Genomic DNA, 25,673 nt, shown 5'->3' with positions numbered 1-25,673 from the left:
CCTTGCTGTACACACCTTTTGGGAGAAGCCCACTTGATTAGAATTTGCTAGAATACTCTATGTGCTTCACTTATATCTTTTCAGCTTGATAGTTTTAGCTCTAGTGCTTCACTTATATCTTTTAGAGCACGGCGGTGGATTAATTTTGAAGAAATTGCTAGTATCTCATGCTTCACTTATATTATTTTGAGAGTCTTTTAGAACAGCATGGTATTTGCTATGGTTACAAATTTGGTCCTAGAATGATGAGCATCCAAGTTGGGTATAATAAAAACTATCATAGGAAGCAAATTGGATGCTATGATCAATTTGTTGCTTGATAATTGTTTTGAGATATAAATGTAGTAATGTTAGGGTCATGCTAGTGGATAATTATGAAATTGAGAAATACTTTTGTTGAAGTTGGCAAGTCCCGTAGCATGCACGTATGGTAAAAGTTGTGTGACAAATTTGATGCATGAGGTGCTCTTTTGATTGTCTTCCTTATGAGTGGCAGTCGGGGACGAGTGATGGTCTTTTCCTACCAATCTATCCCTCTAGGGGCATATGTAGTAGTACTTTGCTTCGAGGGCTAAGTATACTTTTGCAGTAAGTATATGAGTTCTTTATGACTAATGTGAGTCCATGGATATACGCACACTCCTCCTTCCACTTTGCTAGCCTCTATTATACCGCGCAACTTTCGCCGATATCATGAACCCATTATTTACCTTCCTTAAAACAGCCACCATACATACCTATTATGGCATTTCCATAGCCATTCCGAGATATATTGCCATGCAACTTTCCACCGTTCCGTTTATTATGACACGCTTCATCATTTTCATATTGCTCTTTGCATGATCATGTAGTTGACAATTTATTTGTGGCAAGGCCACCTTCATAATTTTCATACATGTCGCTCTTGATTCATTGCATATCCCGGTACACCGCCGGAGGCATTCATATAGAGTCCTATGTTGTTCTAGCTTTGAGTTGTAATTCTTGAGTTGTAAATCCATAAAAGTGTCATGATCTTCATTATTAGAGCATTGTCTCAGTGAGGAAAGGATGATGAACACTATGATTCCCCCACAAGTCGGGATGAGACTTCGGACTTTACAAAAAGAAGAAAAAAGAGGAAAAAAAGAGAAAGGCCAAAAAGAAAAGAAAAAAGAAAGGCCAAAGGAAAAAAATGAGAGAAAAAGAGAGAAGGGACAATGCTACTATCTCTTTTTCCACACTTGTGCTTCAAAGTAGCACAATGATCTTCATGCTAGAGAGTCTCCTATGTTGTCACTTTCATATACTAAGTGGGAATTTTTCATTATAGAACTTGGCTTGTATATTCCAATGATGGGCTTCCTCAATATGCCCTAGGTCTTCGTGAGCAAGCGAGTTGGATGCACACCCACTTAGTTCCTTTTGTTGAGTTTTCATATATATTTATAGCTCTAGTGCATCCGTTGCATGGCAATCCCTACTCACTCACATTGATATCCATTGATGGGCATCTCCATAGCCCGTTGTTACGCCTAGTTGATGTGAGACTATCTTCTCCCTCTTTTTGTCCTCACAACCACCATCTTTTACCACCTTAGTGCTATGTCCATGGCTTACGCTCATGTATTGCGTAAGAGTTGAAAAAAGCTGAAGCGCGTTAAAAAGTATGAAACAATTGCTCGGCTCGTCATCGGGGTTGTGCATGATGCGAGTATTTTGTGTAATGAAAATGAAGCATGGCCTAACTATATGATTTTGTAGGGATAAGCTTTCTTTGGCTATGCTATTTTGATAGGACATGATTATTTGTTACTATGCTTTGAAGCATTATTATTTTTATGTTTTATAAGGTTTTATCTTGAATCATTTGGATCTGAACATTCATGCCACAATAAAGAAAATTACATTGAGAATTATGCTAGGTAGCATTCCACATCAAAAATTCTGTTTTTATCATTTACCTACTTGAGGACGAGCAGGAATTAAGCTTGGGGCTGCTTGATACGTCTCCAATGTATCTATACTTTTTGATTGTTCCATGCTATTATATTACCCCTTTTGGATGTTTATGGGCTTTATTTTACATATTTATATCATTTTTGGGACTAACCTACTAACCGGAGGCCCAGCCCGTATTGCTATTTTTTGCCTATTTCAGTATTTCGAATAAAAGGAATATCAAACAGAGTCCAAACGGAATGAAACCTTTGGGAGCGTGATTTTTGAAACGAACGTGATCCAGAGGACTTGGAGTGCAAGCCAAGATGCAGCCGAGGCGGCCACGAGATAGGAGGGCGCGCCCCCTGTCTTGTGGGCCCCTCGGGCGGCCACCGACGTACTTCTTCCTCCTATATAAGCCTACGTACCCTGAAAACATCCAGGGATCCAACGAAACACAATTTCCACCACCGTAACCTTCTGTATCCATGAGATCCCATCTTGGAGCCTTTGCCGGTGCTCCGCTGGGGGGGAATCGACCACGGAGGGCTTCTACATCAACACCATAGCCCCTCCGATGAGTTGTGAGTAGTTTACCATAGACCTTTGGGTCCATAGTTATTAGCTAGATGGCTTCTTCTCTCTTTTTGGATCTCAATACAATGTTCTTCCCTTCTCTTGTGGAGATCTATCTGATGTAAACTCTTTTTGCGGTGTTTTTGTCGAGATCCAATGAATTGTGGGTTTATGATCAAGTTTATCTATGAGAAATATTTGAATCTCCTCTGAATTCTTTTATGTATGATTGAGTTATCTTTGCAAGTCTCTTCGAATTATCAGTTTGGTTTGGCCTACTAGATTGAACTTTCTTGCCATGGGAGAAGTGCTTAGCTTTGGGTTCAATCTTGCGATGTCCTTGCCCAGTAACAGAAAGGGTTGCAAGGCACGTATTGTATTGTTGCCATCGAGGATAAAAAGATGGGGTTTATATCATATTGCATGAGTTTATTGCTCTACATCATGTCATCTTGCTTAATGCGTTACTCTGTTCTTTATGAACTTATTACTCTAGATGCAGGCAGGAGTCGGTCGATGTGTGGAGTAATAGTAGTAGATGCAGGGTGGAGTCGGTCTACTTGTTGTGGACGTGATGCCTATATACATGATCATGCCTAGATAATCTCATAATTAATCACTTTTCTATCAATTGCTCCATAGTAATTTGTTCACCCACCGTAATACTTATGCTATCTTGAGAGAAGCCTCTAGTGAAACCTATGGCCCCCGGGTCTATCTTTTATCATATTTGCTTTCAATCTACTTTTATTTGCATCTTTACTTTTTGCATCTATAATATAAAATACCAAAAATATATTTATCTTAGTATACTATCTCTATCAGATCCCACTTTCGCAAGTGGCCGTGAAGGGATTGACAACCCCTTTATTGCGTTGGTTGCGAGTTCTTTGTTTGTTTGTGTAGGTGCGTGGGACTTTTGAGGAGCCTCCTATTGGAATGATACCTTGGTTCTCAAAAACTGAGGGAAATACTTACGCTACTATTGCTGCATCACCCTTTCCTCTTCAAGGAAAACCAACACAAGCTCAAGACGTAGCAGTGATCATGACGGTGCTTCGGAGATGGAGATCACAAGCACAAGATGATGATGGCAATATCATATCACTTATATTGATTGCATGTGATGTTTATCCTTTATGCATCTTATTTTTCTTTGATTGACAGTAGCATTATAAGATGATCTCTCACTAAATTTCAAGATAAAAGTGTTCTCTCCCTGAGCATGCACCGTTGCCAAAGTTTGTCGTGCCGAGACACCACGTGATGATCGGGTGTGATAAGCTCTACGTCCATATACAACGGGTGCAAGCCAGTTTTGCACACGCAGAATACTTGGGCTAAACTTGACGAGCCTAGCATATGCAGATATGGCCTTGGAACACTGAGACTGAAAGGTCGAGCTTGAATCATATAGTAGATATGATCAACATAGTTATGTTCACCATTGAAAACTACTCCATTTCAAGTGATGGTCGATTATGGTTTAGTTGATTTGGATCACGTGGTCACTTAGATGATTAGAGAGATGTCTATCTAAGTGGGAGTTCTTAAGTAATATGATTAATTGAACTTAAATTTATCATGAACTTAGTACCTGATAGTATTTGGCTTGTCTAGGTTGTTGTAGATAGATGGCCCGTGCTGTTGTTTCGTTGAATTTTAGTGCATTCCTTGAGAAAGCTAAGTTGAAAGATGATGGTAGCAATTACACGGACTGGGTCCGTAACTTGAGGATTATCCTCATTGCTACACAGAAGAATTACGTCCTGGAAGCACTGCTAGGTGCCAGGCCTGCTGCAGATGCAACTGACGACGTTAAGAATGTCTAGCAGAGCAAAGCTGATGACTACTCGATAGTTCAGTGTGCCATGCTTTACGTCTTAGAACTGGGACTTCAACGACGTTTTGAACGTCATCAAGCATATGAGATGTTCCAGGAGTTGAAGTTAATATTTCAAGCAAATGCCCGGATTGAGAGATATGAAATCTCCAATAAGTTCTATAGCTGCAAGATGCAGGAGAATAGTTCTGTCAGTGAACATATACTCAAAATGTCTGGGTATAACAATCACTTGATTCAATTGGGAGTTAATCTTCCTGATGATAGTGTCATTGGCAGAATTCTTCAATCACTGCCACCAAGCTACAAAAGCTTCGTGATGAACTATAATATGCAAGGGATGAACAAGACAATTCCCGAGCTCTTCGCAATGCTAAAGGTTGCGGAGGTAGAAATCAAAAAGGAGCATCAAGTGTTGATGGTCAACAAGACCACCAGTTTCAAGAAAAAGGGTAAAGGGAAGAAGAAGGAGAACTTCAAGAAGAACGGCAAATAAGTTGCTGCTCAAGAGAAGAAACCCAAGTCTGGACCTAAGCCTGAGACTGAGTGCTTCTACTGCAAGCAGACTGGTCACTAGAAGCGAAACTGCCCCACGTATTTGGCGGATAAGAAGGATGGCAAGGTGAACAAAGGTATATGTGATATACATGTTATTGATGTGTACCTTACCAGAGCTTGCAGTAGCACCTGGGTATTTGATACTGGTTCTGTTGCTAATGTTTGCAACTCGAAATAGGGACTATCAATTAAGCGAAGACTGGCTAAGGACGAGGTGACGATGCACGTGGGAAATGGTTCCAAAGTCGATGTGATCACCGTAGGCACGCTACCTCTACATCTACCTTCGGGATTAGTTTTAGACCTAAATAATTGTTATTTGGTGCTAGCGTTGAGCATGAACATCATATCTGGATCTTGTTTGATGCGAGACGGTTATTCATTTAAATATGAGAATAATGGTTGTTCTATTTATATGAGTAATATCTTTTATGGTCATGCACCCTTAAAGAGTGGTCTATTTTTATTAAATCTCGATAGTAGTGATACACATATTCATAATGTTGAAACCAGGAGATGCAGAGTTGATAATGATAGTGCAACTTATTTGTGGCACTGTCGTTTGGGTCATATTGGTGTAAAGCACATGAAGAAACTCCATACTGATGGACTTTTGGAATCACTTGATTACAAATCACTTGGTACTTGCGAACCATGCCTCATGGGCAAGATGACTAAAACGCTGTTCTCCGGAACTATGGAGCGAGCAACAGATTTGTTGGAAATCATACATACTGATGTATGTGGTCCGATGAATATTGAGTCACGCGGCGGGTATCGTTATTTTCTCACCTTCACAGATGATTTGAGCAGATATGGGTATATCTACTTAATGAAACATAAGTCTGAATCATTTGAAAAGTTCAAAGAATTTCAGAGTGAAGTGGAAAATCATCGTAACAAGAAAATAAAGTTTCTACGATTTGATCGTGGAGGAGAATATTTGAGTTACGTGTTTGGTCTACATTTGAAACAATGCAGAATAGTTTTGTAACTCACGCCACCCGGAACACCACAACATAATGGTGTTGCCAAACGTCGTAATCGTACTTTACTAGATATGGTGCGATCTATGATGTCTCTTACTGATTTACGCTATCGTTTTGGGGTTATGCTTTAGAGACGGTTGCATTCACGTTAAATAGGGCACCATCAAAATCCATTGAGACGACACCTTATGAACTATGGTTTGGCAAGAAACCAAAGTTGTCGTTTCTTAAAATTTGGGGCTACGATGCTTATGTGAAAAAACTTCGGCCTGATAAGCTCGAACCCAAATCGGAGAAATGTGTCTTCATAGGATACCCAAAGGAAACTGTTGGGTACACCTTCTATCATAGATCCGAAGGCAAGACATTCGTTGCTAAAAATGGATCCTTTCTAGAGAAGGAGTTTCTCCCAAAAGAAGTGAGTGGGAGGAAAGTAGAACTTGATGAGGTAATTGTACCTGCTCCCTTATTCGAAATTAGTTCATCACAGAAACCGGTTCCTGTGACATCTACACCAATTAGTGAGGAAGCTAATGATATTGATCATGAAACTTCGGATCAAGTTACTACCAAACCTCGTAGGTCAACCAGAGTAAGATCCGCACCAGAGTGGTACGGTAATCCTATTCTGGAGGTCATGTTACTTGACCATGGCGAACCTACGAACTATGAGGAAGCGATAATGAGCCCAGATTCCACAAAATGGCTTGAGGCCATGAAATCTGAGATGGGATCCATGTATGAGAACAAAGTGTGGACTTTGGTTGACTTGCCCAATGATCGGCAAGCCATCGAGAATAAATGGATCTTCAAGAAGAAGACTGACGCTGATGGTAATGTTAGTGTCTACAAAGCTCGACTTGTTGCGAAAGGTTTTCGACAAGTTCAAGGGGTTGACTACGATGATACTTTCTCACCCGTAGTGATGCTTAAGTCTGTCCGAATCATGTTAGCAATTGCCACATTTTATGATTATGAAATTTGGCAAATGGATGTCAAAACTGCATTCCTGAATGGATTTCTGGAAGAAGAGTTGTATATGATGCAACCAGAAGGTTTTGCCGATCCAAAAGGTGCTAACAAAGTGTGCAATCTCCAACGATCCATTTGTCGACTCGTGCAAGCCTCTCGGAGTTGGAATAAACGCTTTGATAGTGTGATCAAAGCATATGGTTTTATACAGACTTTTGGAGAAGCATGTATTTACAAGAAAGTGAGTGGGAGCTCTGTAGCATTTCTAATATTATATGTGGACAACATATTATTGATTGGAAATGATATAGAATTTCTGGATAGCATAAAAGGATACTTGAATAAAAGTTTTTCAATGAAAGACCTTGGTGAAGCTGCTTATATATTGGGCACCAAGATCTATAGAGATAGATCAATACGCTTAATTGGACTTTCACAAAGTACATACCTTGGTAAAGTTTTGAAAAAGTTCAAAATGGATCAAGCAAAGAAAGGGTTCTTGCCTGTAATACAAGGTGTGATGTTGAGTCAGACTCAATGCCCGACCACTGCAGAAGATAGAGAGAAAATGAAAGATGTTTCCTATGCTTCAGCCATAGGCTCTATCATTTATGCAATGTTGTGTACCAGACCTGATGTGTGCCTTGCTATTAGTTTAGCAGGGAGGTACCAAAGTAATCCAGGAGTGGATCACTGGACAGCGGTCAAGAACATCCTGAAGTACCTGAAAAGGACTAAGGATATGTTTCTCATTTATGGAGGTGACAAAGAGCTAGTCGTAAATGGTTACGTCGATGCAAGCTTTGACACTAATCCAGACGATTCTAAATCGCAAACTGGATACGTGTTTATATTGAATGGTGGAGCTGTCAGTTGGTGCAGTTCTAAACAAAGCGTCGTGGCAGGATCTACGTGTGAAGCAGAGTACATAGCTGCTTCAGAAGCAGCAAATGAAGGAGTCTAGATGAGGGAGTTCATATCTGATCTAGGTGTCATACCTAGTGCATCGAGTCCAATGAAAATCTTTTGTGACAATACTGGTGCAATTGCCTTGGCAAAGGAATCCAGATTTCACAAGAGAACCAAGCACATCAAGAGACGCTTCAATTCCATCCGGGACCAAGTCCAGGTGGGAGATATAGAGATTTGCAAGATGCATACGGATCTGAATGTTGCAGACCCGTTGACTAAGCCTCTTCCACGAGCAAAACATGATCAGCACCAAGGCTCCATGGGTGTTAGAATCATTACTGTGTAATCTAGATTATTGACTCTAGTGCAAGTGGGAGACTGAAGGAAATATGCCCTAGAGGCAATAATAAAGTTATTATTTATTTCCTCATATCATTATAAATGTTTATTATTTACGCTAGAATTGTATTAATCGGAAACATAATACATGTGTGAATACATAGACAAACATAGTGTCACTAGTATGCCTCTACTTGACTAACTCGTTGATCAAAGATGGTTATGTTTCCTAGCCATAGACAAAGAGTTGTCATTTGATTAACGGGATCACATCATTAGGAGAATGATGTGATTGACTTGTCCCATTCCGTTTTCTTAGCACTTGATCATTTAGTATGTTGCTATTGCTTTCTTCATGACTTATACATGTTCCTATGACTATGAGATTATGCAACTCCTGTTTACCGGAGGAACACTTTGTGTGCTACCAAACGTCACAACGTAACTGGGTGAATATAAAGGTGCTCTACAGGTGTCTCCGAAGGTACTTGTTGGGTTGGCATATTTCGACATTGGGATTTGTCACTCTGATTGTCGGAGAGGTATCTCTGGGCCCACTCGATAATGCACATTACTATAAGCCTTGCAAGCATTGCAACTAATAAGTTAGTTGCGGAATGATATATTACAGAATGAGTAAAGAGACTTGCCGGTAACCAGATTGAACTAGGTATTGAGATACCGACGATCGAATCTCGGGCAAGTAACATATCGATGACAAAGGGAACAACGTTGGTTGTTATGCAGTTCGACCGATAAAGATCTTCATAGAATATGTGGGAGCCAATATGAGCACCAGGTTCCCCTATTGGTTATTGACCGGAGAAGTGTCTCGGTCATGTCTACATAGTTCTCGAACCCGTAGGGTCCGCACGCTTAAAGTTCGATGACGGTTATATTATGAGTTTATGTGTTTTGATGTACCGAAGGTAGTTTGGAGTCCCATATGTGATCACGGACATGACGAGGAGTCTCGAAATGGTCGATACGTAAAGATCGATATACTGGACGACTATATTTGGACACTGTAATGGTTCCGGGTGAGATCGGGATAATACCGGAGCACCGGGAGGTTATCGGAACCCCCCGGGAGGTATATGGGCCTTAATGGGCTTTAGTGAAAAGAAGGGGAAAGGAGCAAGGGAAGGGGCGTCCCCACCGCCAAGCCCAATCCGAATTGGGAGGGGGGCGGCCCTCCCTTTCCTTCCTCCCTCCTTCCTCTTCCTTCCCTCTCCCTCTCCAAATAGGAAAAGGAGGAGTCCTACTCCCGGTGGGAGTAGGACTCCCCCCCTTGGGCGCGCCTCCTCCCCTTGGCTGGCCCTCTCCTCCCCTCCTTTTTGTACGGAGGAAGGGGGCACCCCATAGACACAACAATTGATCCCTTGGATCTCTTAGCCGTGTGCGGTGCCCCCCTCCACCATAGTCCACCTGGATAATATCGTAGTGGTGCTTAGGCGAAGCCCTACGTCGGTAGAACATCATCATCGTCACCACGCCGTCGTGCTGACGGAACTCTCCCTCAAAGCTCGGCTGGATCGGAGTTTGAGGGATGTCATCAAGTTGAACGTGTGCTGAACTCGAAGGTGCCGTGCGTCTGGTACTTGACCGGTCGGATCGTGAAGATGTAGGACTACATCAACCGCGTTGTGCTAACGCTTCCGCTTTTGGTCTACGAGGGTACGTGGACAACACTCTCCCCTCTCGTTGCTATGAATCACCATGATCTTGCGTGTGCGTAGGAAATTTTTTGAAATTACTACGTTCCCCAACAGTTGCATGGACCCAAAAGAAGTTGTTTTTGCATATTTTGACAATTGTGGGTGCTTCCTGTATATTGTAGTGCGCTTTCTCTTTGGGTTTCTCCTCGGAGATGCCACATGTGTTGTATTTTACTAAGTTTATATTAATAAAGTGTGGTAGTTTCTCATAAAAAAAGCCATGTTCTACTTCCAGTTGCGCACTTGCAATGGTGTAATTGAGCTCTTTCATTTTGCAGGCAGCACCCTGCATAAATCTCTATTTATTTACTGTACTGGTTTGCTTTAACAACTGCATGCCTAGTGCGGACGTATGGAGGCCGAGCTCCGCAGAGCTCGGTATTAAAATCAAAAACATATTTCAAAGTTTAAAAAATATTTGAAAAAAATCAGTGAAAACTTATATGTGTTCATTACGGCTGTGTAAATTTTCTTTCAAAAATATTGTGAGTTGTAGCCTGCACAGAGAAAACAAAATTTTGGCCCAACAAAAAATGGCCCATTAGAAAAGACATATTTGTCTTTTTAGTCACATGTGAAGGTATAATATGTAAAAAATCATGCACATGTTTATATGTGTATGTGTACTCACAAAAGAATTCAGTTTTTTCTATGCTATATAAAATGGTATTTCCGTATCGAGATTTGTGGAGATCGATCTGCATTGGTTTTCTCGCAACAAGCCTTGCGTTTGAGGTGTATTACCGTTGGGGAACGTAGCATGCAATTTCAAAAAAATTCCTATGCTCACGCAAGATCTATCTAGGAGATGCATAGCAAAGAAGAGGGAGAATGTGTCTATGTAACCTCGTAGACCGAAAACAAAAGCGTTTGACAACGCGGTTGATGTAGTCGAACTTCTTCTAGCTCCGACCGATCAAGTACCAAACATACGACACCTCCGAGTTCTGCACACGTTCAACTCGATGGCGTACCTCGCCCTCTTGATCCAGCAAGGTGTCTAGGAAGTAGACGAGTTCCGTCAGCACGAGGGCGTGATGACGATGATGGTGATGTGATCCATGCAGGGCTTCACCAAAGCACCGCGAGAATATGACCGGGGGTGTTGATGAAGTCATGTACCTAGGGTAGGGTCACGGGCCTGTCCAAAGTACCCTCCCCAAGGACATCTTCAGAAGAAGCTACCTTCCAGTCGACCAAGAGAGATTCCACTCGACGGACTCGAAGACACTCGACGATGAAGACTCACTCGACCACCAAGAGACCAAGGGCCACTCTGCATCCAAACGGTATGTAATTAAGTAGTCTTTATAGTCATGATGACACTTTATGTAAGGCGTTACCAGTAACACCCATCTTTATGTACTTTAAACCCTGCATAACTGAGGGTCGGAGGGGTCGGGCAGACACTATATAAGCCACCCCCCTCCTCGGTGTAAAGGGTTCGCACCCCTGTAACTCATACGCACATTATCCAGTCGACCACCTCCGGGCTCCGAGACGTAGGGCTGTTACTTCCTCCGAGAAGGGCATGAACTCATAAATCACTTGCGTATACAACTACTCCATAGCTAGGATCTTGCCTCTCCATACCTACCCTCCATTCTACTGTCAGACTTAGGACCACGACAGTTGGCGCCCACCTTGGGGCAGGTGTCTTAGCGACTTTTTGGAGAAGTTGCAATTTGACCGGTCGCCTTCATCATGGTTTCTGGCGGAGTTCTAGTCGAGGGCCGCGAGATCCCTCTCGCTGCGCTCGCTTTCATCGCCGACGACTCTGCTTGGCTCCAGGAGGCACCACTCGACATCGACGTGCTCCTCGTCCGCGGTGCGACACACTTTCAGGCGTGTGTCCGCGGCGTCCTGCTGCGGCAGCCGTCGACCCCATACCGGTCGACTCCTGTGCCGTCCTCCCTCCCTGTCTCCCGCCAGCGCAAGCGCTCCGGTCGGTCGAGGCTCCAGCGATGGGTGAGACACGCAGTGGCTCGCCAATCGGCCACCACCCAAGTCGCGGCAATTGAGCCCGACGAATCTCTCCACGGCCTGTTCGATCTGTCGACTGGCTCCATAGAGACTGCATCCAAGTGCGACAGCAGTGATCCAGCGGCGGAGGTCCTGATGGTCAATGGACCTCATAGCCCTCCCGGCTTCCCCCGCATCGACGGGATGGACGATGGAGGCGACCCCGCTCAGGCTCACGAAGAATATCAACCCGAGCCACTCACTTCTCAGCAAAGAGAAGATCTTCGCCGCCGGAACATGGATGCCCTACATACTCCTATCGCAGGAGAAACTCCCGAGGCTCGTGCCTTGGAAGAGGCGCGTTTGGCCAACTTGGCTGAACGCACTCGACTAGAGAACCTCCAGCGAGCACTCGACGAGCGTGCATGGCAACGAGTACCCGACTCCAGCCGACGTCAGCTCTTTCCGCAATCCACTCAGGTATATCGGACCCCGATTCAGAATTTAGTAGGTGCAGCCCGTATAGCGGAGTCAATTCAGCCCTCTCAGTCGGAGGCTGGAAGAGGCTTGATGCAGATCAGGGATTTGCTCCGGGCAGTAGGAGATCAGAATTCAGTTGTGTCATATTCGCACAACAGGATCCACAGTCGATCCGTCGCTGCGAATACTGTTCAGTCGGCTCACAGCCCAAGGTCACCTCCGAGGCGCGTGGGACGTGAAGGCCCGCGGGACCACTATGATGACCGATTTGATTGTGATGATAGGTGTCGAGTGCCCACTCCTCCTCCGAGAGGTGGGTCTAACGCCCATCGGCAGCAAGATGACAGGCGCCAGCTCAGTGTTGGGCGGAGAGCTCCGGTCGACCCCAGAGAACCAGGCTTTGATGCGGGATCCATCATCGTGCAAGGTTTGGTCGACCGAAACAGAGCTCATAGAGGTGGCCATGATAGAGATGTGCCCACTAGCAGCCGAGTCCATGTTTCAGGTCCAGAATGCTTTAGCAGAGCCATCAGAGCCGCAGTGATACCCCCAACTTCAAGTTGGCGACTGGGGTAAGTAAGTTCACCGGAGAGTCCAAGCCTGAAACTTGGCTTGAAGACTACCGAGTGGCGGTACAGATTGGTGGCGGTAATGATGAGGTGGCCATGAAGCATTTGCCACTCATGCTAGAGGGTTCGGCCAGGGCGTGGTTGAATCAGTTAGCTCCTAGCAGCATTTACACTTGGGAAGATCTTTCCCGAGTGTTCGTCAGGACGTTCGAGGGAACTTGCAAGCGACCGGCCGGATTGACGGAGCTGCAAGTCTGCGTACAAAAGTCGAGTGAAACATTGAGAGATTACATCCAAAGATGGATCACTTTGCATCATACCGTGGAGAATGTGTCGGACCATCAAGCGGTCTGCGCCTTCAAGGATGGTGTCAAGAACAGAGAGTTGAGCCTGAAGTTTGGTCGAACCGGAGATATGACCCTGAGTCGAATGATGGAGATTGCCACCAAATATGCTAACGGTGAAGAAGAGGACAGGCTCCGGAGTGGAAAGTATAAGCCGAGTCAATCGGAAAAAGGAAACTCCAGTCGGAAGCAGAAGCGGAAGGCCGAGCCAGCTGCTCCTGGAGAGGCTCTGGCCATGACTCAGGGCAAATTCAAAGGGAAGCCCAAAGGATCTTGGAAGCCCAAGAAGGTAAAGGATAAAGAAGGAAATGACGTGATGGATCTACCATGTCACATCCACATGAAGAAAGACGAAGAGGGTAACTTCATCTACCCGAAACATACCACTCGCCAGTGCCAGCTCTTAATCCAGCAGTTTCAAGGAAAACAGCCCAAGGACAAAGAGAAGGAGTCGGACAAGGCCGGGGACAAGGAGGACAGTGATGGAGGGTACCCTCATGTCAATTCCACCCTGATGATTTTTGCTGATGTAGAGAGCAAAAGTCAACTGAAAGTGATCAACCGTCAGGTAAATATGGTCGCCCCGGCGACACCAAGCTATCTGAAATGGTCGCAAACTCCCATTATGTTCGACCAGTCTGATCACCCTACTCACATTGCCACCCCTGGGAGGCAAGCGATGGTGGTCAACCCAGTCGTCGAAGGCACTCGACTGACGAAGGTATTGATGGATGGTGGCAGTGGGTTGAATATACTGTATGCAGAGACGCTCAAGGGAATGGGCATTCCGATGTCCAGGCTCAGCTCCAGCAACATGAGTTTTCACGGAGTCATTCCTGGAAATAAGGTTGAGTCACTCGGCCAAATAGCTCTGGATGTAGTGTTCGGCGACTCGAAGCATTTCCGCAAAGAGAAGCTGACATTTGAAGTCGTGGATTTCCATAGCGCTTCCCACGCTATTTTGGGAAGACCAGCCTATGCCCGCTTCATGGCTCAACCATGTTATGTGTACCTCAAATTAAAGATGCCTGGCCCCAAAGGCGTGATCACTATCACTCGCAGCCGGAAGAAGGCAGAAGAGTGTTTCCAGAAAGGCTCGAAGATTGCGGATACCCAGATAATAGTGGTAGAGCTGGAAGGATACAAGAAAAATGCAGATCTGAGTGATTTGTTACGGGCCAAGAAGCCCGCCACAGAGTCAGCGTTCCAGTCGTCTGGGGAGACGAAGCCAGTTCATATCCACCCAACTGACCCCAACGCAGCTCCGACCCATATTTCCACAACACTCAACTCTAAATAGGAAGAAGCGCTCATCTAGTTCCTCCGTGAGAACTGGGACATCTTTGCATGGAAGCCAGCTGACATGCCGGGTGTTCCCAGGGGGCAGGCTGAGAATCGCCTTAGAGTCGACTCAAAAGCGAAACCTGTTAAAGAACATCTTCGACGGTCCGCCGTTCATAAGAAAAAAGCCATTGGCGAGGAGGTGGCTCGACTCCTTGCAGCAGAGTTTATCCGAGAGATATACCACTCCGAGTGGCTCGCCAATGTCGTCATGGTTCCCAAGAAGGACAACTCACTTCGCATGTGCATTGATTTCAAACATATCAATCGGGCCTGCCCAAAAGATCATTTTCCTCTCCCCCGCATCGACCAAATTGTCGACTCGACTGCGGGATGCGAGAGATTGTCTTTTTAGACGCCTATTCCGGGTATCATCAGATCCGTCTGTATGGACTTGACGAAATCAAAACAGCTTTCATCACTCCATTCGGGTGCTTCTGCTATATCACCATGTCATTCGGTCTCAAGAATGCCGGAGCCACGTTCATGAGAATGATTCAAAAGTGTTTACTCACTCAAATCAGTCGGAATGTGGAAGCGTACATGGATGATATCGTGGTCAAGTCACGAAAGGGTTCCGACCTGTTGACTGACCTAGCTGAAACATTTGCCAATCTCAGGAGATATGATATCAACCTTAATCCATCAAAGTGCACATTCGGAGTACTTGGCGGAAAGTTACTCGGTTTTCTCGTTTCAGAACGAGGAATCGATGCTAACCCAGAAAAAGTTGGCACCATACTCCGAATGAAACGCCCTGTGCGTGTGCACGATGTCCAGAAGCTTACTGGATGCTTGGCCGCGTTAAGTCGATTCATCTCTCGCATCGGTGAAAAGGCGTTGCCTCTTTACCGACTGATGAAGAAGGCAGACAAGTTTGAGTGGACTCCAGAAGCTGATGCAGGGTTTGCCGAGCTAAAAGCTCTGCTCTCCACCCAGCCGGTGCTTGCTGCTCCAATCAGCAAAGAGCCTCTGTTGCTTTACATTGCAGCCACAGGACAGGTCGTCGGTACAGTACTTACGGTCGAGCGGGAAGAGGAAGGGAAAACCTTCAAAGTTCAGCGCCCAGTGTATTATCTCTCTGAAGTTTTGACTCCATCGAAGCAAAGATATCCTCATTATCAGAAGCTCGTATATGGGATCTACATGACCATGAAGAAGGTTGCTCATTATTTCTCTGATCATGACATTACAGTCGTCAGCGACGCACCATTGTCACAGATTCTGCACAACAGAGATGCAACTAGTCGAGTGGCTAAATGGGCGATTGAACTCCTTCCCCTTGATATCAAATTTGAGGCAATGAAAGCCTTTAAGTCCCAGGCTATAGCAGCTTTCCTTGCCGAGTGGATTGAACAACAGCAGCCGACTCAAGTTCACTCAGAGCATTGGACCATGTTCTTTGATGGCTCGAAGATGTTAAATGGTTCTGGTGCTGGGGTAGTTTTGGTTTCCCCTAGAGGAGATAAGCTCAGATATGTGCTCCAGATCCACTTTGATTCCTGCAACAATGAAGAAGAATATGAAGCACTTTTGTATGGGTTGCGGATGGCCATTTCACTCGGTGTCCGTCGCCTTATGGTTTATGGCGACTCAGATTTGGTGGTCAATCAGGTGATGAAGGAGTGGGACGTTAGAAGTGTTGGGGAACGTAGCAGAAATTCAAAATTTTCCTACGTGTCACCAAGATCTATCTATGGAGAAACCAGCAACGAGGGGAAGGAGAGTGCATCTACATACCCTTGTAGATCGCTAAGCGGAAGCGTTCAAGAGAACGGGGTTGAAGGAGTCATACTCGTTGTGATCCAAATCACCGGAGATCCTAGTGCCGAACGGACGGCACCATGCAGACATGACCGAGACGTTCTCCGGTCAATAACCAACAGCGGGATCTGGATACCCATGTTGGCTCCCACATGTTCCACGATGATCTCATCGGATGAACCACGATGTCAAGGACTCAATCGATCCCGTATACAATTCCCTTTGTCTAGCGGTATAGTACTTGCCCGAGATTCGATCGTCGGTATACCGATACCTTGTTCAATCTCGTTACCGGCAAGTCTCTTTACTCATTCCGTAACACATCATCCCGTGATCAACCCCTTGGTCACATTGTGCACATTATGATGATGTCCCACTGAGTGGGCCCAGAGATACCTCTCCGTCACACGGAGTGACAAATCCCAGTCTCGATTCGTGCCAACCCAACAGACACTTTCGGAGATACCTGTAGTGCACCTTTATAGCCACCCAGTTACGTTGTGACATTTGGTACACCCAAAGCATTCCTACGGTATCCGAGAGTTGCACAATCTCATGGTCTAAGGAAATGATACTTGACATTAGAAAAGCTTTAGCATACGAACTACACGATCTTTGTGCTAGGCTTAGGATTGGGTCTTGTCCATCACATCATTCTGCTAATGATGTGATCCCGTTATCAACGAAATCCAATGTCCATGGTTAGGAAACCGTAACCATCTATTGATCAACAAGCTAGTCAACAGAGGCTTACTAGGGACATGGTGTTGTCTATGTATCCACACATGTATCTGAGTTTCCTATCAATACAATTATAGCATGGATAATAAACGATTATCATGAACAAGGAAATATAATAATAATAACCAATTTATTATTGCCTCTAGGGCATATTTCCAACAGTCTCCCACTTGCACTAGAGTCAATAATCTAGTTCACATCGGCATGTGATTAACACTCACAGGTCACATCGTCATGTGACCAACATCCAAAGAGTTTACCAGTGTCGCTAAACTAGTTCACATCATCATGTGATTAAGACTCAATGAGTTCTGGGGTTTGATCATGCTTTGCTTGTGAGAGAGGTTTTAGTCAATGGGTCTGCAACATTCAGATCTGTATGTACTTCGCAATTCTCTATGTCATATTGTAAATGCTGCTTCCACGCTCCACTTGGAGCTATTCCAAATGGTTGCTCAACTATACGTATCCGTTTTGCTACTCAGAGTCATTCGGAAAGGTGATAAAGCTTGCATCGACGTAACCCTTTACGCCGAACTCTTTATCACCTCCATAATCGAGAAACATGTCCTTATTTACTCCAAGGACAATTTTTTTGACCGCTGTCCAATGATCCCCATTCCTGGATCATTCTTGTACCCCTTGACTGACTCATGGCAAGGCACACTTCCGGTGCGGTACACAGCATAGCATACTATAGAGCCTACGTCTGAAGCATAGGGGACGACCTTCGTCCTTTCTCTCTCTGCTGTCGTGGTCGAGCTTTAAGTCTTAACTTCATACCTTACAACTCAGCCAAGAACTCCTTTGACTGATCCATCTTGAACACCTTCAAGATCATGTCAAGGTATATGCTCATTTGAAAGCACCATTAAGCGTTTTTGATCTATCCTTATAGATCTTGATGCTCAATGTTCAAGTAGCTTAATCCAGGTTTTCCCTTGAAAAACACTTTTCAAATAACCCTATATGCTTTCTAGAAATTCTACATCATTTCTGATCAACAATATGTTTACAACATATACTCATCAGAAATTCTATAGTGCTCCCACTCACTTCTATGGAAATACAAGTTTCTCATAAACTTTGTATAAACCCAAAATCTTTGATCATCTCATCAAAGCGTACATTCCAACTCCGAGATGCTTACTCCAGTCCTTAGAAGGATTGCTGGAGCCAGCATACCTTTTAGCATCCTTAGGATCGACAAAACCTTTCTGATTGTATCACATACAACCTTTCCTTACAACGACTGGTAAGGAAACTCGTTTTGACATCCATCTGCCAGATTTTATAAATGCAGCTAATGCTAACATGATTCCGACGGACTTAAGCATCGCTACGGATGAGAAAATCTCATCGTAGTCAACTCCTTGAACTTGTGAAAAACTCTTCGCCACAAGTCGAGCTTCATAGACGGTGACATTACCGTCCACGTCCGTCTTCTTCTTAAAGATCCATTTATCTCAATGGCTTGCCGATCATCGGGTAAGTCCACCAAAGTCCATGCTTTGTTCTGATACATGGATCCTATCTCGGATTTCATGGCTTCTAACCATTTGTCGGAATATGGGCCCACCATTGCTTCTCCATAGCTCGTAGGTTCATTGTTGTCTAGCAACATGATCTTCAAGACAGGATTACTGTACCACTCTGAAGTAGTACGCATCCTTGTCACCCTACGAGGTACGGCAGTGACTTGATCTGAAACTTCATGATCACTATCATAAGCTTCTACTTCAATTGGTGTAGGCGCCACAGGAACAACTTCCTGTGCCTTGCTACACACTAGTTGAAGTGACGGTTCAATAACCTCATCAAGTCTCCACTATCCTCCCACTCAACTTTTCGAGACAAACTTTTCCTCGAGAAAGGACCCGATTCAAGAAACAATCCCTATTGCTTTCGGATCTGAATTAGGAGGTATACCCAACTGTTTTGGGTGTCCTATGAAGATGCATTTTATCCGCTTTGGGTTCGAGCTTATCAACCTGAAACTTTTTCACATAAGCGTCGCAGCCCCAAACCTTTAAGAAACGACAACTTAGGTTTCTCCAAACCACAGTTCAAACGGTGTCGTCTCAACGGAATTACGTGGTGCCCTATTTAAAGTGAGTGCGGTTGTCTCTAATACCTAACCCATGAACGATAGTGGTAATTTGATAAGAGACATCATGGCACGCACCATATCCAATAGGGTGCAACTATGATGTTTGGACACACGATCACACTATGGTGTTCTAGGCGGTATTGGTTGTGAAACAATTTCCACAATGTCTTAATTGTGTGCCAAAACTCGTAACTCAGATATTCATCTCTATGATCATATCATAGACATTTTATCCTCTTGTCACGAAGATCTTAAACTTCACTCTTAAATTACTTGAACCATTCAATAATTCAGACTTGTGTTTCATCAAGTAAATATACTCAGTATCTACATAAATCATCCGTGAAGTAAGAACATAACGATATTCACTGCATGCCTCAGCACTCATTGGACTGCACACATCAAAATGTGTTACTTCCAACAAGTTTCTATCTTGTTCCATCTTACTGAAAACGAGGCTTTTCAGTCATCTTGCCCATGTGGTATGATTTGCATGTCTCAAGTGATTCAAAATCAAGTGAGTCCAAATGATCCATCTGCATGGAGTTTCTTCATGCGTATACACCAATAGACATGGTTCGCATGTCTCAAACTTTTCAAAAATGAGTGAGTCTAAAGATCCATCAACATGGAGCTTCTTTATGCGTTTTATACCAATGTGACTTACATGGCAGTGCCACAAGTAAGTGGTACTATCATTACTATCTTATATCTTTTGGCATGAAAATGTGTATCACTACGATCGAGATTCAATAAACCATTCCTTTAGGTGCAAGACCGTTGAAGGTATTATTCAAATAAATAGAGTAACCATTATTCTCCTTAAATGAATAACCGTATTGTGATAGACATAATCCAATCATGTTTATGCTCAACGCAAACACCAAATTACAATTAATCAGGTTTAATACTAATCTTGATGGTAGAGGGAGCGTGCGATGTTTAGTCACATCAAACTTGGGAACACTTCCAACACATATCATCAGCTCACCTTTAGCTAGTCTCCGTTTATTCCGTAGCTTTTATTTCGAGTTACTAACACTTAGCAACCGAATCGGTATCTAATACCCTGGTGCTACTAGGAGTACTAGTAAAGTACACATTAACATGATGTATATCCAATATACTTCTATCGACCTTGCCAGCCTTCTTATCTACCAAGTATCTAGGGTAATGCTGCTCCAGTGGCTGTTCCCCTTATTACAGAAGCACTTAGTCTCAGGTTTGGGTTCAACCTTGGGTTTCTTCACTAGAGCAGCAGCTCATTTGCCGTTTCATGAAGTACCCCTTCTTGCCCTTGCCCTTCTTGAAACTAGTGGTTTCACCAACCATCAACAATTGATGCTCCTTCTTGATTTCTACTTTTGCGGTGTCAAACATCGCGAATACCTCAAGGATCATCATATATATCCCTAATATGTTATAGTTCATCACGAAGCTCTAGCAGCTTGGTGGCAATGACTTTGGAGAAACATCACTATCTCATCTGGAAGATCAACTCCCACTCGATTCAAGTGATTGTTGCACTCAGACAATCTGAGCACAAGCTCAACGATTGAGCTTTTCTCCCTTAGTTTGCCGGCTAAGAAAATCGTCGGAGGTCTTATACCTCTTGACGTGGGCACGAGACTGAAATCCCAATTTCATCCCTCGAAACATCTCATATGTTCCGCGATGTTTCAAAAATGTCTTTGGTGCCTCAACTCTAAACCGTTTAACTGAACTATCACGTAGTTATCAAAACGTGTATGTCCGATGTTTGCAACATCCACAAACGACGTTTGGGGCTCAGCACACTGAGCGGTGCATTAAGGACACAAGCTTTCTACTGTCCGCATAATCGCTACTGTCAACTTTCAACTATATTTTCTCTAGGAACATATCTAAACAGTGGAACTAAAGCGCGAGCTTACGACATAATTTGCAAAGATCTTTTGACTATGTTCAGGATAATTAAGTTCATCTTATGAACTCCCACTCAGATAGACATCCCTCTAGTCATCTAAGTGATTACATGATCCGAGTCAACTAGGCCGTGTCCGATCATCACGTGAGACGGACTAGTCATCATCGGTGAACATCTTCATGTTGATCGTATCCTCCATACGACTCATGCTCGACCTTTCGGTCCCTTGTGTTCCGAGGCCATGTCTGTACATGCTAGGCTCGTCAAGTTAACCTAAGTGTTTCGTGTGTGTAAATCTGTCTTACACCCGTTGTATGTGAACGTAAGAATCCATCACACCCGATCATCACGTGGTGCTTAGAAACGACGAACTTTCGCAACGGTGCACAGTTAGGGGGAACAGTTTCTTGAAATTTTAATGAGGGATCATCTTATTTACTACCGTCGTTCTAAGCAAATAAGATGCATAAACATGATAAACATCACATGCAATCAAATAGTGACATGATATGGCCAATATCATATTGCTCCTTTTGATCTCCATCTTCGGGGCTCCATGATCATCATCGTCACCGGCATGACACCATGATCTCCATCATCATGATCTCCATCATCGTGTCTCCATGAAGTTGTCTCACCAACTCATTACTTCTACTACTATGGCTACCGGTTAGCAATAAAGTAAAGTAATTACATGGCGTTGTTCAATGACACGCAGGTCATACAATAAATAAAGACAACTCCTATGGCTCCTGCCGGTTGTCATACTCATCGACATGCAAGTCGTGATTCCTATTACAAGAACATGATCAATCTCATACATCACATATCATTCATCACATTCTTCTTGGCCATATCACATCACATAGCATACCCTACAAAAACAAGTTAGACGTCCTCTAATTGTTGTTTGCATGTTTTACGTGGCTGCTAATGGGTTTCTAGCAAGAACATTTCTTACCTACGCAAAACCACAACGTGATATGCCAATTGCTATTTACCCTTCATAAGGACCCTTTTCATCGAATCCGTTCCGAGTAAAGTGGGAGAGACTGGCACCCGCTAGCCACCTTATGCACCAAGTGCATGTCAGTCGGTGGAACCTGTCTCACGTAAGAGTACGTGCAAGGTTGGTCCGGGCCGCTTCATCCCACAATACCGTCGAAACAGGATTGGACTAGTAACGGTAAGCATATTGAACAAAATCAAAGCCCACAACTACTTTGTGTTCTACTCGTGCAAAGAATCTACGCAATAGACCTAGCTCATGATGCCACTGTTGGGGAACGTAGCAGAAATTCAAAATTTTCCAACGTGTCACCAAGATCTATCTATGGAGAAACCAGCAACGAGGGGAAGGAGAGTGCATCTACATACCCTTGTAGATCGCTAAGCGGAAGCGTTTGAAGAGAACGGGGTTGAAGGAGTCGTACTCGTTGTGATCCAAATCACCGGAGATCCTAGTGCCGAACGGACGGCACCTCCGCGTTCAACACACGTACAGCCCGGTGACGTCTCCCACGCCTTGATCCAGCAAGGAGAGAGGGAGAGGTTGAGGAAGACTCCATCCAGCAGCAGCACAACGGCGTGGTGGTGATGGAGGAGCGTGGCAATCCTGCAGGGCTTCGCCAAGCACCGCGGGAGAGGATGAGGGAGAGAGGTAGGGCTGCGCCAATAGAGGGAGAAACTCATGTCTTGGGCAGCCCCCAGGCCTCAAGTATTTATAGGGGGAGGGGAGGGGGCTGCGCCCCCTCTAGGGTTCCCTCCCCAAGGGTGGCGGCAGCCCCCAGATGCCATCTGGGTGGCGGCCAGAGGGGGAGAGAGGGGAGGCGCGCCTGGGGTGGGCCTTAGGGCCCATCTGCCCTAGGGTTTGCCCCCTCCCACTCTCCCTTGCGCCTTGGGCCCCTTGTGGGGGGCGCACCAGCCCACCTGGGGCTGGTTCCCTCCCACACTTGGCCCATGCAGCCCTCCGGGGTTGGTGGCCCCACTTGGTGGACCCCCGGGACCCTCCTGGTGGTCCCGGTACATTACCGGAAAAACCCGAAACTTTTCTGGTGACCAAAACAGGACTTCCCATATATAAATCTTTACCTCCGAACCATTCCGGAACTCCTCGTGACGTCCGGGATCTCATCCGGGACTCCGAACAACATTCAGTAACCACATACAAACTTCCTTTATAACCCTAGCGTCATCGAACCTTAAGTGTGTAGACCCTACGGGTTCGGGAACCATGCAGACATGACTGAGACGTTCCCCGGTCAATAACCAACAGCGGGATCTGGATACCCATGTTGGCTCCCACATGTTCCACGATGATCTCATTGGATGAACCACGATGTCAAGGACTCAATCGATCCCGTATACAATTCCCGTTGTCTAGCGGTATAGTACTTGCCCGAGATTCGATCGTCGGTATACCGATACCTTGTTCAATCTCGTTACCGGCAAGTCTCTTTACTCGTTCCGTAACACATCATCCCGTGATCAACCCCTTGGTCACATTGTGCACATTATGATGATGTCCTACCGAGTGGGCCCAGAGATACCTCTCCGTCACACGGAGTGACAAATCCCAGTCTCGATTCGTGCCAACCCAACAGACACTTTCAGAGATACCTGTAGTGCACCTTTATAGCCACCCAGTTACGTTGTGACGTTTGGTACACCCAAAGCATTCCTACGGTATCCGGGAGTTGCACAATCTCATGGTCTAAGGAAATGATACTTGACATTAGAAAAGCTTTAGCATACGAACTACACGATCTTTGTGCTAGGCTTAGGATTGGGTCTTGTCCATCACATCATTCTGCTAATGATGTGATCCCGTTATCAACGACATCCAATGTCCATGGTTAGGAAACCGTAACCATCTATTGATCAACAAGCTAGTCAACAGAGGCTTACTAGGGACATGGTGTTGTCTATGTATCCACACATGTATCTGAGTTTCCTATCAATACAATTATAGCATGGATAATAAACGATTATCATGAACAAGGAAATATAATAATAATAATAACCAATTTATTACTGCCTCTAGGGCATATTTCCAACAAGAAGCCCAGCCATGACTGGATACTGCAATGCAGTGAGGAAGCTCGAAAAGAAATTCGAAGGGTTAGAGCTCCAACATATACCTCGACTGAAAAATCAAGCGGCTGATGATTTGGCAAAGATAGGATCCAAGAGAGAAGCCATCCCCAGTGATGTATTCTTGGAGCATATCCATACTCCATCAGTCATAGAAGATCCTTTTACCGACGAAGCTCCGCAACCTAAGAGTGTTACGGATCCGACTGAGGTTGAAGTTCCAGCAGTGGTCGATCTGATCATGGAAGCTTTAGTGATCACTCCCGATTGGACAGTACCGTATATCGCGTATATCTTGAGGAAAGAGCTCCCGGAGGACAAAGAAGAGGCTCGACAGATCGTCCGCCGATCTAAAGCCTTTACTGTGATAAGGGGGCAGCTGTACAGAGAAAGCGCGACTGGAGTTGGTCAGAAATGCATAACGCTGGAGGAAGGTCGAATAATCCTTGATGACATCCACTCGGGGACCTGTGGCCATCATGCGTCTTCCCGAACCATTGTGGCCAAAGCATACCGAGCCGGATTTTATTGGCGAAGAGCGAATGAAATGGCAAAGGAGATAGTCGACAAGTGTGAGGGATGTCAATTTTACTCCAATATGTCACACAAGCCCGCCTCAGCTTTAAAGACCATACCACTCGTTTGGCCCTTTCCAGTATGGGGTTGGATATGGTCGGCCCTTTGAGAACAGGCAGAAGCGGTTTCACCCATGAGCTGGTAGCAGTCGACAAGTTCACCAAGTGGATTGAGGCCAAACCCATCAAGAACCTCGATGCCGGTACTGCTGTCAGCTTTATCAGAGAATTGATATTCAGATATGGAGTCCCGCACAGCATCATCACTGACAACGGGTCAAATTTCGATTCCGAAGAATTCAGAGCTTTCTGCACGTCTCAAGGCACACGAGTCGACTATGCTTCAGTCGCCCATCCACAGTCGAATGGACAGGCAGAACGAGCCAACGGCTTGATTCTCAAAGGGTTGAAACCCCGTTTGATGCGTGATCTCAAGCATGCGGCTGGTGCATGGGTCTACGAACTTCCCTTGGTGCTTTGGGGGTTAAGGACCACGCCCAACCGGTCGACTGGAAGAACTCCGTTCTTCTTGGTCTACGGAGCTGAAGCAGTCTTGCCGAGTGACCTTCTCCACAATGCTCCTCGGGTCGAGCTCTACACCGAAGCTGAAGCAGAACAAGCACTGCGGGATGCAGTCGACCTTTTAGAGGAAGAAAGGGAGATGGCTCTGATCCGATCGACCATTTATCAACAAGACTTGCGTTGCTTCCACGCCAAAAACGTGAAGAGTCGAGCCTTCCAGGAAGGAGATTTGGTTCTCCGAGTGGATCAGCAGAAACCACACAAGCTTGCTCCTTCCTGGGAAGGTCCCTTCATCGTCACCAAGGTTCTCCACAATGGAGCATACCGTCTTTACAATGTCGAGCATCAGATCGACGAGCCCCAAGCTTGGAATGTGGAGCTTCTCCGCCCCTTTTACACTTAAGTATTCACTCGGCTCAGTTGTAATAAAAGTACTTTT

Source organism: Triticum dicoccoides, chromosome 5B (genome assembly GCF_002162155.2).
Source record: "Triticum dicoccoides isolate Atlit2015 ecotype Zavitan chromosome 5B, WEW_v2.0, whole genome shotgun sequence".
NCBI lineage: Eukaryota > Viridiplantae > Streptophyta > Magnoliopsida > Poales > Poaceae > Triticum > Triticum dicoccoides.
The sequence above is the reverse complement of the archived record's forward strand: the minus strand, read 5'-3'. Positions refer to the sequence as shown.